We start from the raw sequence: 14,182 nt of genomic DNA on the forward strand, positions 1-14,182 counted from the left end.
AAAACCTCTCCCTTCATTTTGGTTGTACACATTTATATAAGTACCCATTTCTCCACATGTTTACCAGCATGGGAAATCATAAAAAGAATAAGATCATTTGTGATTTGATTTGCACTTTCTTATTACTGAGATGAAACACCCCTTTCTGTATTGACGTGCCGTTTCAAATTCTTATTTTGTGAATGAATGACTCATTCCTGTCCTTTGTCCTTGTTTAGTACCATGGTGTTTATTTCTTGCTTATTTACAAGTTTTCCTTTGTTTTTACTAATATGGGAGAAATATGGAACTGTTTAGTGCCCGTATTGTTGCAAATACTTTTCCAGTTGTGCACTTCCATGATAACTTTAATCTCTTCCCATTTACATATATTGCATTTTTATGTATTCAGCTGTCTTGTTGTCACTTTTTTCTGTTAGATGGGCCCTCTTCACCTCAATATCACATTAAAATTTATTTCAGTAAATTGATATTTTTTCCATCGATTTTTAGAGAGAGTGGAAGGGAAGGAGGAGGAGGAGAGAGAAACATCGATGTGAGAGAGACACATCAATTGGTTATTTCCCCTATGTATCCTGACTGGGGCAGGAGATCAAACCTGGAACCTAGGTATGTGCCCTTGACCAGAACTTGAACCCGTGACCCTTCAGTGTGTGGACTGGCACTCTAACCACTGAGCAATACTGGCCAAGGCAAATTGATGTTTTATATGCATATTTCAAAGGGATATCTGGATCTACATTGTTCAATGAGGTAGCCACCTACACATGGAGATTTTAAATTGAAATGAATTAAGAAGAAATAAAATTTAAAATTTAGCTCCCGAATTACACCAACCACAGTGCAAGTGCTCAATTGTCATGTGTATCTGTGGCTATCATTTCCAACAGTGCAGCAGCTATAGACCACTTTCAGTTCTGTAGAATTTTATTTGACAGTGTTTCTCAAACATTAATATGGACACTGATCTCCTAGGTACATGTTAAAATTCAGCTCCTGACTCAGATGGTCTGGGCAGAGACTTGAGCTTCATGTATATAACAAGACGGGGTTGGCACTGCAGATTCTTGGATCACATTTAGAATAGCAAGTATCTAGGTTTCTCTTTATGTAAGAAATTATAAAGTTCTTTATATGTGTATGCATATATTTTTCTGTTTATTTAATTGTATTATTAATATGCAGTAGCATATTTATCATGTGCTAAATACTCATATTTGCTTTTCCTGGACTTTCTGACCTCTGCTATTGATTCACAGTCAACTCTGTTGCAAACTGTAATAAAATCAATGTAGCTGTGCAGGATGTTTTAATATTTAGTATCTATTAATAGCTTTCAAGTTCCACCTTAAACAATATCATATATTGTTTAAATTAAAAGTACATTCACTTTGAAATCAATTTAGTAAAAAATAATTACTTACACAATTGATTATTTCTATTTGAGAAGAAGGAATTTCTCTATTTCCATATGTTCTTTTATGTTTCTTTTATTGGCTGAATGTCGTATTTGTCTCCACCACCACCAAATTTGTATGTTGAAACTCTAACAAGCAATGTGATGGAATCTGGAGGTGGGTCCTTTGGGAGTAATTAGGGCTAGATGAGGTCATGAAGGGTGACTCCCAGAATGAGATTAGCGTCCTTATGAGAAGAGGAACTCTGACTCCCTCTGGCCTGTGAAGACACAGCAAGAAAGTGGATGTCTTTCAACTCAGAAGAAGGGCTCTCAGCAGGAACAGACTCTCCCAGCACCTTGAGCTTGGACTTCCCAGCCTTGGGAACTGTGAGAAATAAATGTCTATTGTTTAAGCCACCCACACTCTGGTATTTTGTTCTAGAAGTCTGAGTTGACTTAAGACAGTCTCTCAGGGGGGAAAAAATGTTTCCTCTGAATATAATCCTTATGTTTTTACATTCAATTGACCTTCCTATAGTACTGTCTGAATATTTCTAGTCAATCTCATCATGCCTATTATGGATTTTCCAGGTAGGAAAATGTGAAGTCCCCTTGAAAAGATTTTCCTTCCCGAAATATTTGAGTTTCAATATGGCTACATCCGTTATAAGTTTGTTTTAGAATTTTATTTATTGTTTTATGTATCTTTATTGTTGAAAGTATTAAATATTCTCTTCCTTTTTTCTTTTCCCCCCGCTGCTATCCCCCTTGGGGCTCTCATCCCCCCCCTCCCCTGCCTTCACTGCACTGTTGTCTGTGCCCATTGGTTATGCCAATATGCATATCAGTGCTTCGGAATTTCTCCCCCCGCCCCCACGTGTTTGCCGTTTTCTCCTTGGGCAGGCCATGCCCTGAGTTCAGGTCTCGACTCGTGCATTTATTCAACAGATCTTGCCTCGGGCCAGGTGCAACCAATGTGTGGGGGCCCTGGGAATGGAAAGGAAAGGGAGGGTGCTGCTCTTTCAGGAATCCCACTAGCACATTTGGGGAATGTAAAAGGCATATTAGGCAAAGTATAAAATAACATCTCATGACTATATTGTACTGATGGGGCGTTTCATACCAGAGAAAAACATCAAGATTGAGGGTGGTGTGTCTGGACGTGAGAATAAAATGAGCAGGGAAGATAAGCCTTATTTTTGAGACTTGAGTAAAATCTCAAGTTTGGTCGGAATGGGAGTGTCTGATTTGCTAGAACAGGTAGATCCTTTTTAAACAACTTTTACAATTAGTTTTGAGTGTAATGATCAACACACTTATTTTAAATGTAAAATTTTCTGAAATGAGTACTGGAAAATATCAGCTGATGAAACACAGGAGGGCTCTGGCTGGTTTGGCTCAGGGGTTCGAGAGTCGACCTGTGGACAGAAGGGTCTTGGGTTCGATGTGTTTCTCTCTAGCATTTATGTTTCTCTCTCTCTCTGTCTCTCTCCCTCCCACTCTATCTGAAAATAAATGGATAAATGTCTTCTGGTGAGGATTAAAAAAATAAATAAACACACACACACACACACACACACACACACACATACACACACACAGAAGGGATACCTGGGTCAATTCACATTTCTTGTCATGGGACTATTTATTACTGGATTGCTCCCTGGACAGTATAAATGTAGTTTTTGTGTATACTACTGGGCAATAAATATTTTTCCCCCAGTTACTTGGTGTTGTGGATCCGGGGGCACTATGTTGTTATCTGTTGCTCCATGACCCCTAAATCATACGGTGACTCAGCTGACATCCGCATTGTTGTATGGGCTACTGTCACCAGGAACATATGGTTCTCATTCTACCAAGACTTTCATTTCATGCTGTTACCAGAATGCTTAGAAATCCTGATTAGATGGGAAGGAGATTAGCTTTCTCCCTAGTGGAATAATTTCATTATAACAGAGGTGTCATCTCCTTAAGCTAAATGTGGAAAGAATAATAGAAAGATTACAGATCATGAAAAAAAAAAAAAGCTAAAAAGGCAGTATTATAAATTATGATGTGACTTGGAGAGCACATCTTGATATATTTAAATAAAATCCTTAAATTTAGGTAACTAGATTGATCAGTTTTAATTCTCGCTTTTCTCATTTGCATCACTTTTGTACAAAAAGCATTCTCCACCATCTGGCTGATTTATAGGCTAAAAAGCACTTTGAGGGCTGACTCCCCTCGTCTCTCTGAGTTCACGGAAGTGACATATTTAACCTTAATAGCATCAGCTCTGTTAGTCAGTACAGTACAACAGAGAGTCAAACTCTACCCTTACTTAAGAACTTCAAAAGAAATAAGTCATAAAGCATTTCAGTGACTGGTTTTCTGTTGACACAAAAAACATCTATGTACATTATGAAGATAATAAATAAACACAACTATAATTTGAGCTTTGTTGGTTTCTCTATGCTTTTATTCTTTCTCTTTTTTTTTTATACTCACTTGAGGACATTTTTGCATTTATCTTCAGACAGAGCAGGAGGGAGGGATGGGGCAAGAGAGAGAGAGAGAGAGAGAGAGAGAGAGAGAGAGAAACATCGATGCAAGAGAGACACATCGATCTAGTGGTTGTCACCCACACAACCCCAACTGGGGCCAGGGACAAACTGCAACTAAGGCATGTGCCCTTAGTGAAAACCAAACCTGGGACTCTGGTCCATGGGCCAAAGCACTAACCACTGAGCAACTGGCCAGGGCTATACATTTATTCTTAAAAAACAAACAAACAAACAAATAAAACTTTAACTTAATTTTGTCCAATGCAATTTTTTTCCTGGATATTATTGAAATTAGAAATAAATTTTACATTTGGTTCTGTGATTATTTAAAAGTATATACCCTTCACTCTTTCACTCAGTGAGACCTAAAGAAGTATTCTGAGGACTTTCTCGACACCTGCCCTCCAGGTGTCATAAATGTTTGCACACTAATGTGTCTCCAGAGAACAAATTGCCTAATCGATAGATGTTGTGGCCTGGGAAGAGGAGAGAGGGATTGCGAAGATGGGGTCAAAATAATTTGGTGGCTCCCAAGCCTTATTTTATAAAAATAAGAAAAGAAGGAAGAGGAAATAAACACTCTAATCATAAATTATTCTAAAACTGAATATATTAAATTTAAAGGACCACACATTGTTATAAATATGCTCTCCCTAGTTTTTTGGGATAAAAATTCCTACTTTTGGAATTTTAGTGGTTTAAAAAAAGCAGGTTCATTTTATAATTAGCAACTATGTGTCAGTCTCTCCTCACTTTAGTATTTGTATATTATTCTGGAGCATGAAATAATGGTGATTGAGAACCACTGTGTTGGCCAAAGATGATGAGTTCACAGTCTGTCTAGTGACCTTGGCTTCAAATTCCACTGAGCAGATGACTGTGAGGCCTGGAACAAGTCAGTATACTTATCTTGGTATCCATCTTCTTATATGTAGAAACGGGCTTTACATTAGTGTCTATTCAAGCATTCTATAGTTCAAAAATATAGTCCTCCAGCCTAATAGAATTATCAGCCATGATAAAGTATTTCTACTTCCTAAACTGTCTGTTATCTCCTTATAGAGTCTTCCATGCTTCTGTTCATGTGCTAAAAGACAAATTCTATGAGAACAGTTCCCTCCAAAAATAATACTACATTACTCAACCTCTTGTTCGCAGTGGGGTGGCTGCTACCAGTTTGTAAGTGGTACCTTAGGCACTTGGCTTTTCCATAATGTGCTAACTTTTTAGAATCATTATAAGACAGAGAAGTAGAGAGAGAAGGTGTGACGTGGGGAGAGAGGGAGAGTGGGAGAGTGGGAGAGAGAAAGAGAGAAGAAGGGAGGTGGCCTCTTATCTCTCCCAGTTCTACCTCCCTACTTTCGTTTCACCTTCCAATCCTCCAGAGTGCATTACGCTGATGTCCTGTTCCCACCAAAACACAGATGCACAGGGACCAGGAATTAAGGAACACACGTGACTTGCTTTAGGACATATGAAAACCGAAAGTAATGCCATGTATTGACTTTATTTTTCCCCAGACACTGACAAGTTAAAAAAACAAAATTCAAAAAATTATTGTACAGTCCCAGATGGCATTTAAGAATCAGGAATGTGAACTTAAGTTTATAGGTTTTTTTTTTTTAAATGTTCTTTTGATGCATGAAACCTTACTTTACATTTATAACACATTTAAAAAATTCATTATGAATTTAGATGTTTAGGATAACCCTTGGGTAAATAAGCTTGCTACTGAAGGTGAATTAAAATAACAATTATTGGGAAAGAAATATGACAGAAAAATATCTACAGGTCACGATTGAATAATGAGCTCATTTTTTTCTTTCAAAATTGATAATTTAGTTCATATTTAGTAACTTATTGTTACTTTTACCATTGCACCAAACTGAACATTGAAACATCCACATTTTACTTCATTACACTTTTCACTTTGAGCAAAAGCAGGTTAGGACTTGCTATAAATGTGTGTGTGTGTGTGTGCATGTGTGTCTGTATACATACACATATATAGGTTGCATTTTATAATATGATATATATGTCTATATTCACCAGGATATTAAGAACTGAATGAGGAGAGTCCTAAGGAGAGGTAGGAAATAGAATTACTTCAAACGACCCCAGCAGTAAGTCTATAGGAGTTAGTGACTCACCCTCCACAGTTAAATCACATCTTATATTTGTTTTTAAAAAGCATGCTCTCCAAGCAAGACCTTTATTCGCCATATGTGTGCGCTGTGCATGTTCTTTCTAAGTGGGCTAGTTTTGCTCTCATGCCACGGGAGCAGGTGGCATGAAGCTGTTTTGATGAGGTTAAAAGACTCCTCCCCTCTTTCCCCAAGCAGCAGCCGAGTGCGTCAGCAGCGACTGTGTGCCTGGCTCGGCTGCGCAGGGAGGGTGGAGGCAAAATTGATATCAAATCAGGGTATCAAACTGAGATCGGGATGTTCCACTTAAGTTGTTACCCATTTTCATTAGCCATTCCAGGGGTGAAAAGCTTATAAACATCTTCTCTAGTAAAAACATTTATTTTTGATAAGATTTCTGTTTTCCTCCTCCATATAGACTGAATTAGTGTTGCAGTGGATATAAATGAAGGGGTTTCTTTATCCTCTTTTCATTTTATTATTTACTAATCAGACTTCAGCTCAGACAGACACAAGAGAGAGGTTCGGTTGCCTAGATGTGAGGCATTTAATGAGGAGGGGAGGCCCCGGGGAGCCGAAATCCGAAGTAGAAAGATGCTGCTTTCGGGTTTCTTGTCATTTCTTCAGTCCCTTCTTCACCCTTTTCCAATGGGCCTAGTGAGCAGGAACTATCCAAGGTGCTAGAATGCTGGCAGCTTTGCCGTTCAATGCAGACGGATTGCAGAAACACAGAAGAAAGATTACTGCTTATTTCAGAAGGTAGGTTCTTTGTTTCAGAATCTCTGATTAATCAGCAGCAGCATCAACAGACTAAGGCAGCTGGAGAGGAGAGAGAGAGAGAAGCAGGAAGGGAGGGAGTCAGGGCAGGGAGGGAGGGAGGAGAGAGAGAGAGAGAATGAGAGAGAGGGAGAGAGAGAGCGAGCGAGTGAGCTAGCTGGTTGTTACGGGGGAGGGACCATGCCACAAGCTAGGCTGCTCCAAACCTTCTCTATGTAAGTGGCAATGAGAAAGAGCATCTTTTTGGCTGAAAGGAGACATTTAGAGAGGATGTGGCTGATTTTTTGTTTTTATTTATTTTTGTCTTTACAGAATATAATCAAATGAGGCACCTTAGCCAGCCTGGGTGACTGCTTCAAGTCTTGTAATCATCTGTGTAGCAAAGTGGGTAAAATCATTCAATTTCTTCTCTGCTGGACTGGAAGGACAGGGGCTGTGTGTTCATCCCCACCCATTAGCTATGCCCTCTTTTCTCTGAATGTCGATTTAAGGAAGCAAACACCTGTCTTCTGCCACCGTATCTTCCCAGAAAACTTTAAAGGCCATTTTATCTGATAGGAAGAACATCAAGAATGCTCTGATCTCTAGTGATGAAGAATCTGGGAGTGGACACTTTCCCCATCCAGATACAATGCACTTTAAATGAAGAAAAACTGAGCTGAACTACAAGTCTATCTCTTATGGTGCTGGATTACTCCTACAGAGCTGCCTGACACCCACCACGCGAGAGGGCTCTGACAGACACAAGTCACCTACTGATTATTTCACTTAGCTCTCCCTGGGGACTTAAATTTTGGTATGTATCTCTCTCTCTTTTTTTTCAGATTCTCTAAGCATGCTAATTGAATCCAGCACTAAATACACCAAGCAATCTGGTTATGAAATGGAATGGATTTTAGCCGGGGATTCTTACTGCTGAAGTTTGCATGTCTTATTAGGTGGAGCAGAAATAAAGCCACAGCAAAGACATCCAGGGCTTTAATCAGCCTCAGGCTATTTTGCACCCTCTTGCCCACTTAGTTACATCACCACAGAAATAGTTAAACTGGCTTTTCATTGGTAAAATAAGTCATGTTGAATTATTAAAAGCATGGAAAATATTTTCAAGAGTATTAATTGGCATTCACATTGTGCATGCTGGCTATTTATCTGCTATTCCATACCATAAATATTTTACAACAGTCTCTTAGCACATTTGTGCCAGCTGAATTTTATGTTCTCAAAAAGACATGGTACTCCCCCAAACTGGACAAACTATTAGACATACACTAAATCTGAAACTGCTTTTTCCTAACTGATTAGGCAAAACATCTTTGAGAAACATATATTTTAATACCTCTCAAGATCACAAAAATGTTATTAGTCTCATCACAATGAATATTTTCTATAGAACTTTGGGTGGACTTGTTTTACTTGGGACATATACTTATTTTGTTGGGGTGTCTCTATTCTAATTTTTCCATCCATCAGCAATATTTTAAATATAAGAAATGTAGGTATTCTTTACTTGGAAGAAATATTACATAAAATAATATTATTCAGTTTAATTCAAAAATTTAGTTAGTTTGCTACAATAGAACTGGATTATTTCTCTAAATATAGGCCAGAAATAAGAAAATCCAGTTGAAGAGTTTACATGGTGTTGTTTTGGTCACTTGAACATGCAAGGATTCATAACCAAGTAGTGTGGAATAATAATTGTAGAACCAGAGTGAAAATTAACTCTTCTAACTGTTCACATTTTAAACAGTGCTCCACCTTGTTTTGCATATTGTCAAATGGTAAGCAAATCAATATGAGAACATGAGCCACACATGCCAAAATTATTTAATTTTCTGTAAAAGTGCAACATATGTTTGCCAACTCAGCAAAGAAGGGAACTCTGTGATGGAAATCGACACCAGAAAATTAATGAAAACAGAGCTGAGAAAAATTCTTACAACTTCACAAGAAACTAGAGAGAAGCCCAGGGACTTAAAGCACCTGCAAAGTTTAGAGGGAGAAGTGTAGAAATCCTGTACACCACAAGACTGCCTATTGTTTGAAACAACAAATAAGTATAGACTCCCAGTTCAGTTAGATGGTGTTCATTGTAGCTCCAGTCAGCAATTTATTATACCGACTGTATCTACTTTGCAAATCCTGCCTTGCAAGCATCTGGAAACATTTGGCCAAAGGCTCAGAAAAGTATCTTGGCCATTGACATTTCTCATGAATCCCTAATATTAGTGGAAATAGGCATTCCCTTTAGACCATGGGCAAATAACACCATGACAACCTGGAAGTTGGGGAGGAATTTCTAATTTATGATGCTACTACATTAACATGTTATATGCTCATTTTACTCATTTTGGGAAGGGAGACAGAAGAGAAAAACTCACTACAAAGTAATCTGCTTTCTGAGAAAAAAGCAATCAGTGTCTTTGTAGTCACTTCCACGAGCTCTCTTGGTTTTAACTCTAACATTTCCCATTTTGGGCAGAACAGCTGCATTTGATGACAGTGAGAATGAGAAAATGAGCCTGACAGTCTGTGGGGTTGAGGATAGAAATTCAAGCACAGTCAAAGTGAAGTTGCAGGACTTAATTTTGACACATTATGAGATTTTATCAGAAAAACAAGTCTGACATGCTTCACATGGGTTATAGATCATATCCAGGCAATCTAGTCTGTTGATTTTGTTCTACGTGAAGTCAGCAAATTTTAGAAAATAATTTGCATACCTATTTTACATATGTATATGAATCCTGATTATTTAAATACGTATATTTTCAAAATGTGTTTTTAAATTGGTCTGAGTACATGCAAAAAATGTGAAAGTTCTTTATCTCTTGATGAACAAAAAAGTGTAGTGAAAATTGCCTTGGAAAAACTTTTATTTGGATGAATTTGTACTAGGCACAATAGGATTCTTTCTCTCAAGGAAGATCAAGTGACTGAAGTAGAAAGGAAAATCAAATTTCAATAACAAAAATTGTAATAACTTCCTCACAGCATTGAGACAGGTGTGGTTTGAAAACTTCAGAAATAACTAAGAGGTGGAGACCAGAAACCTTGACTTTGTACAAATAAAATACAATATATAAATGTGAAATGAAAGTGAAATTTCGAGGCTTTCCACCAGGAAATGTATTCCCTGTATGTATTTTTGTTTTTCCAGGACAACACAATAGCAATATAGTAATAGCACAAAATAAACTTTACCTTACGTTAACTATCATATTAACTTATAGGATTAACTGTGACCTGACGTTCAAGATGCTTTTCAGAGAACTCAAAGAATTGGGGAGCAGCTCTGGTTCTTCTTTCACTACCACTTAGTAGACATGAAAAATAACTGGTTTAATCAAGATTTTATAATTTATTGTCTTGGCAAACCAAAATTTTAGTTGGAGAACAGCTCCATTTAAGAAATTTTGAATAAACACTATAAGAAGAAGAAGCAGAGGAAAAAAAAAACAAAAAACAAACCAGCAACCATGGGGGCCTGTGGACTAACTCATAGATGATACTGGTATACGAGAAGCCTGCTTTTGGTAAAGGTGGTGAGGATCCCTAGGAAGGCTCTGTCTGAGAAGCTAGTGTGCACAGCTATCTGAGTCTGTCCTCATGGAGCCAGAGTGGCGGATGTCACAATGCATGAAATTACACTGAACGAGAAATTTGTTCTGAATTTTAGGAGAAAAAAAATGACAAATGCTTTTAAATGCATCTTAATATTTATTTGACCCTTTTGAACATCTTCAACAATAGCTTGTAATTAATTTTTAAAAAAATCTCCTATACAATGAGAAAGTTAATCTTGACATCAGTCAGTGCCATATTAAATATGCTTTGGTAAACTGAGGCCACACAAAATTGATTCTTTAATTTACAAAGGAAATAACCCATATAAATGTATGCTCTTTATGTTTTTGCATGCACTGATTTCTTAAAAATGTGCCCCAATTTTTTTCTTTTCTTTGATTTGAACTGTCAAAATCATGTTGAGTCTTAGCCTCTTGAGTTCCTTGTGTGCAAGTAGTGGCTACAGAAAGAGAATAAAAACAGTGAATTGTTTATATTTCTGTGGGTTCTATTAGGATATCTTTATGTATATTATTATGTTCCACATACATATGTACTAGATAGTTTGATTTCAGTGGAAACATTTTAAAGAAATGTAATGCTACTTTCAGCTTTAGGCTCAGAATTGGAAGATACGGTGATGGTTTCACACAAAAGAAAATAGAGTAATGGTTAATTCAATAAAAAAGTTAAATGTTCAGTGTTTTTTATTTAACCCTAATCCCATCAGTGCAAATTGGTGTCTCTTAGCTGAGTAGAATGACATTTCAAATTTTGGGAAGTGTCACATTATACAAAGTTTTATTTAGTCAAGGCGTGGTCAACAGGAAGTAAATAAAAAAAGTGAAAGAATAAAACAAAATAAAGCTGAGCAATCAATCATTCAATTGTATTTAAGCCCACATTTATAGATTTTATAAGAATGGCAATGATTTTAAATACAGTGATCCAGAAATATAAACAAAAGGACTCTTACAAATACAGAATATAACAGTGGAAAAAAGAGTAAAGCAGAGACATGCAGTGATCTGTGATTTGTGTAGGAATTCTGATCTTGGTCATTTTAGGTGCTTTCCCAGGAGAGTCCTGATACAAATTTTAAATATTGGCCACAACTTCAAAGAAAAAGAACACACTCATAAAAGTCTTACACTATTTGAAGCAATGCTGTGCACCCCAAGGAAAACATATCTGCCCTGTGGATGATGACCACAGATGTCAGCTTTGGACCAGTGCTCTAGGGGGCGCTAACATGTTTAATTTGTTGTGAGAAAAATTGGCTGCAGACATATACTAATTCAAATAAAAGGGCTGAATGCAGAAATGCAAGGTGTTCCTTCCACCTTGCCCGCTCTGTTGTCACAAATACCCCATGAAATAATTTGAGGTCTAGTGTGGTAGAGTGATTGATTGACTGATTAATGGTGATATATCTAAAAATGCTACCTGAGGAAAGGGGTCCATTTGCTTTATAAGTATGGTCTTCTAAGATGCTGACTTTAGGAGTTAGGTGTCCAAGTCAGGCCTTCATAAAATGTTTGTACATAGCATTTTTGTTCAAGGGCCAGAAATGAACTTGGTTTAATATTTAACAGTCAAAAGGTGGCCAAGTTCTTAATGTTAAAACATACCTTATTTAATATCTATGTTAGCCATAAATATAATTTTTTGAAAGGTAATTAGGCCCTGGCTGGTTTGGCTCAGTGGTTGGAGCGTCAGCCAGATTACCAGAGAGTCTCTGGTTCAGTTCCCACTAGGGGCATGTACAAAAAAAATAAATAAATAAAAAAGAAAGAAAAGAAAGGTAAATAGATTTATGACCCTACTTGTCTCTGAGTTCTCACTGCAGGAAAATGGTAGCAGTTGTACTGAGGTATACACTTACGACATGGTTCACTTTTCTTTAGTGGGGTCATGAATCTACTTATTCAGAGTTCAGTGGCCTGAGGAACACCTTTTGACTTGGAACGGTGGGGGCTGAATGTTTGAGAGATGGAATGAGTTTCATGGTTCATGTGCCCCCAACCCTTATTTTCTGGTTGTAGGAAATGGGGCAGAATGGATAAGTGGTCTGTCTCCATGTACTTGGTTAGTGGGCAAATCAATTAATACCTTTCATGGCCTCCATATGCATGTCTGTAACCAAGAAAGTTGAACTGCACTAAACATTCTATTGATTAATGTCTTAAAGTAAAATTATGTTCATTGAAAAGTTATCACTAAACACAATTTTGGTTAAGAGTTGTGAAAAGTATCTAATGATTATGGTCACATTTATTGAACACTTACATGCATTTTTTTAACTGAATCCTCACAACAATGTAAGGAGGTAAGTATTATTCCAACCAGCATTTTCAAAATCTAGAAACTAAAACTTAAAGAGGTGAGTTAATTTGCACGAAGTCGGAGATCTAGGGGTGGTCTAGTTGGAAGGTTCAGGTCATACTGCTCAACTTTTCAGCTTTGCTCTTCAGTGCAGCCTGACTGCCCACCCCTCCCTGGCATCACAACCAGGTTTTACACGTGGACAAGGAAGCAAAAAAGTGTGATGCTTAAACATTGGTAGGGTCCAAGTTTATTTTGAATCTTAATTTCTATTTTTGAAGACTAGATGTTATTGTCGAAAGTTTTTTGTTGTTGTTCATTCTCAAAAATAGTGACCCTCAGCCATGACAAAGTGGTCAATGTCAGCACTGCTACCTGAATTAGTGCTCTTGTCTAATTGTGTTGAGATTGTTCATTCATTACACTCTAACATTGTTCATTCATTGGTTCATAACAGGTGCTCAAGACATACTTGAATAAATGAATGATTGAGGAATCAAATATTTTTCTAGACCTAGATGATATGAACATGCTCACAAACATTGATTTCATTTTCATTACCCTGACGTTTTTCTAAATTTTGTGGTTGATTTTCACCCCCCAAATTTTCATCTCAATTTTTAAAAATCTTGTAATAAAACTTTCCATATTATAAATCATTCATGATCCTATTATGTAATATTTTCTCACAATACACACAAGTTAAACTCTAACCAATTTGAAAAACCACTTAAGACGATCATTAATTTTCAGAGGTACACAATTAACCTTGTTAATGTTTGGAATATGTAAATGGTATAAAGAATCACTGGTGTCATTTGCATGGTGAGGCAAATTTAAGGGAAGAAATAAAAACCTATGGGTATTGCCTTGCACAATGGGAAATATATAATTTTGCTCGAGGACAGAGTGGGAGTGATCATCTTTTACCCTGAGGCATTACTTCTAGAATCCTTGTAATACTGACTTGGTTTGCTTAACTATGGTAGAATTAATTGCCATAAAGTTATGCAGAACTTTTTCTATCCAGGCACACCTAGTGCTGAAGTCCTCAGTAGAAGGAAATTTTCAATAATGGTGATGATTTAGCTCTCTGAGAATCATGTTCTTGTATTTTTTTCCCAAAATAGCAATTATTTCTAGCAGTAATTTTCTATTCCTCTGTATGTCCACCACTTAAGCATCTAATCTGAAGGACTGATATTAAAACACAATTCAATTATCTTAGACAGTTGGAATTAAAAGATCATTTCATTGGCTAGCCCATTATGGCTTAAAACCAAATCAAACATAATAAAACTTAACATAAAATATCATGAATCAACAAATAACTCTTCCATCCTATAGATTCAACAATTTCATAGAAATTGGGGAATGCATTCTTAAATTCAGTGTGAGTTTCAAATAACATATGAATTGAC

The 14,182-nt window shown here is 36.9% G+C and overlaps 1 protein-coding gene across 1 annotated transcript in view; it reads left to right on the forward strand.

The window, feature by feature from the left end:
* The first annotated feature begins 7,081 nt into the window (after nucleotides 1-7,081).
* Nucleotides 7,082-14,182, forward strand: part of NYAP2 (neuronal tyrosine-phosphorylated phosphoinositide-3-kinase adaptor 2) — a 232,329-nt gene continuing 225,228 nt past the window's right edge. The window contains exon 1 of the mRNA XM_036254666.1: nucleotides 7,082-7,665. The gene's annotated coding sequence lies outside the window, so the exon portion shown is untranslated. The remainder of the gene's footprint in view (nucleotides 7,666-14,182) is intronic.

The sequence above is a fragment of the Molossus molossus genome, unplaced genomic scaffold, assembly GCF_014108415.1.
Source record: "Molossus molossus isolate mMolMol1 unplaced genomic scaffold, mMolMol1.p scaffold_m16_p_11, whole genome shotgun sequence".
Lineage (NCBI taxonomy): Eukaryota > Metazoa > Chordata > Mammalia > Chiroptera > Molossidae > Molossus > Molossus molossus.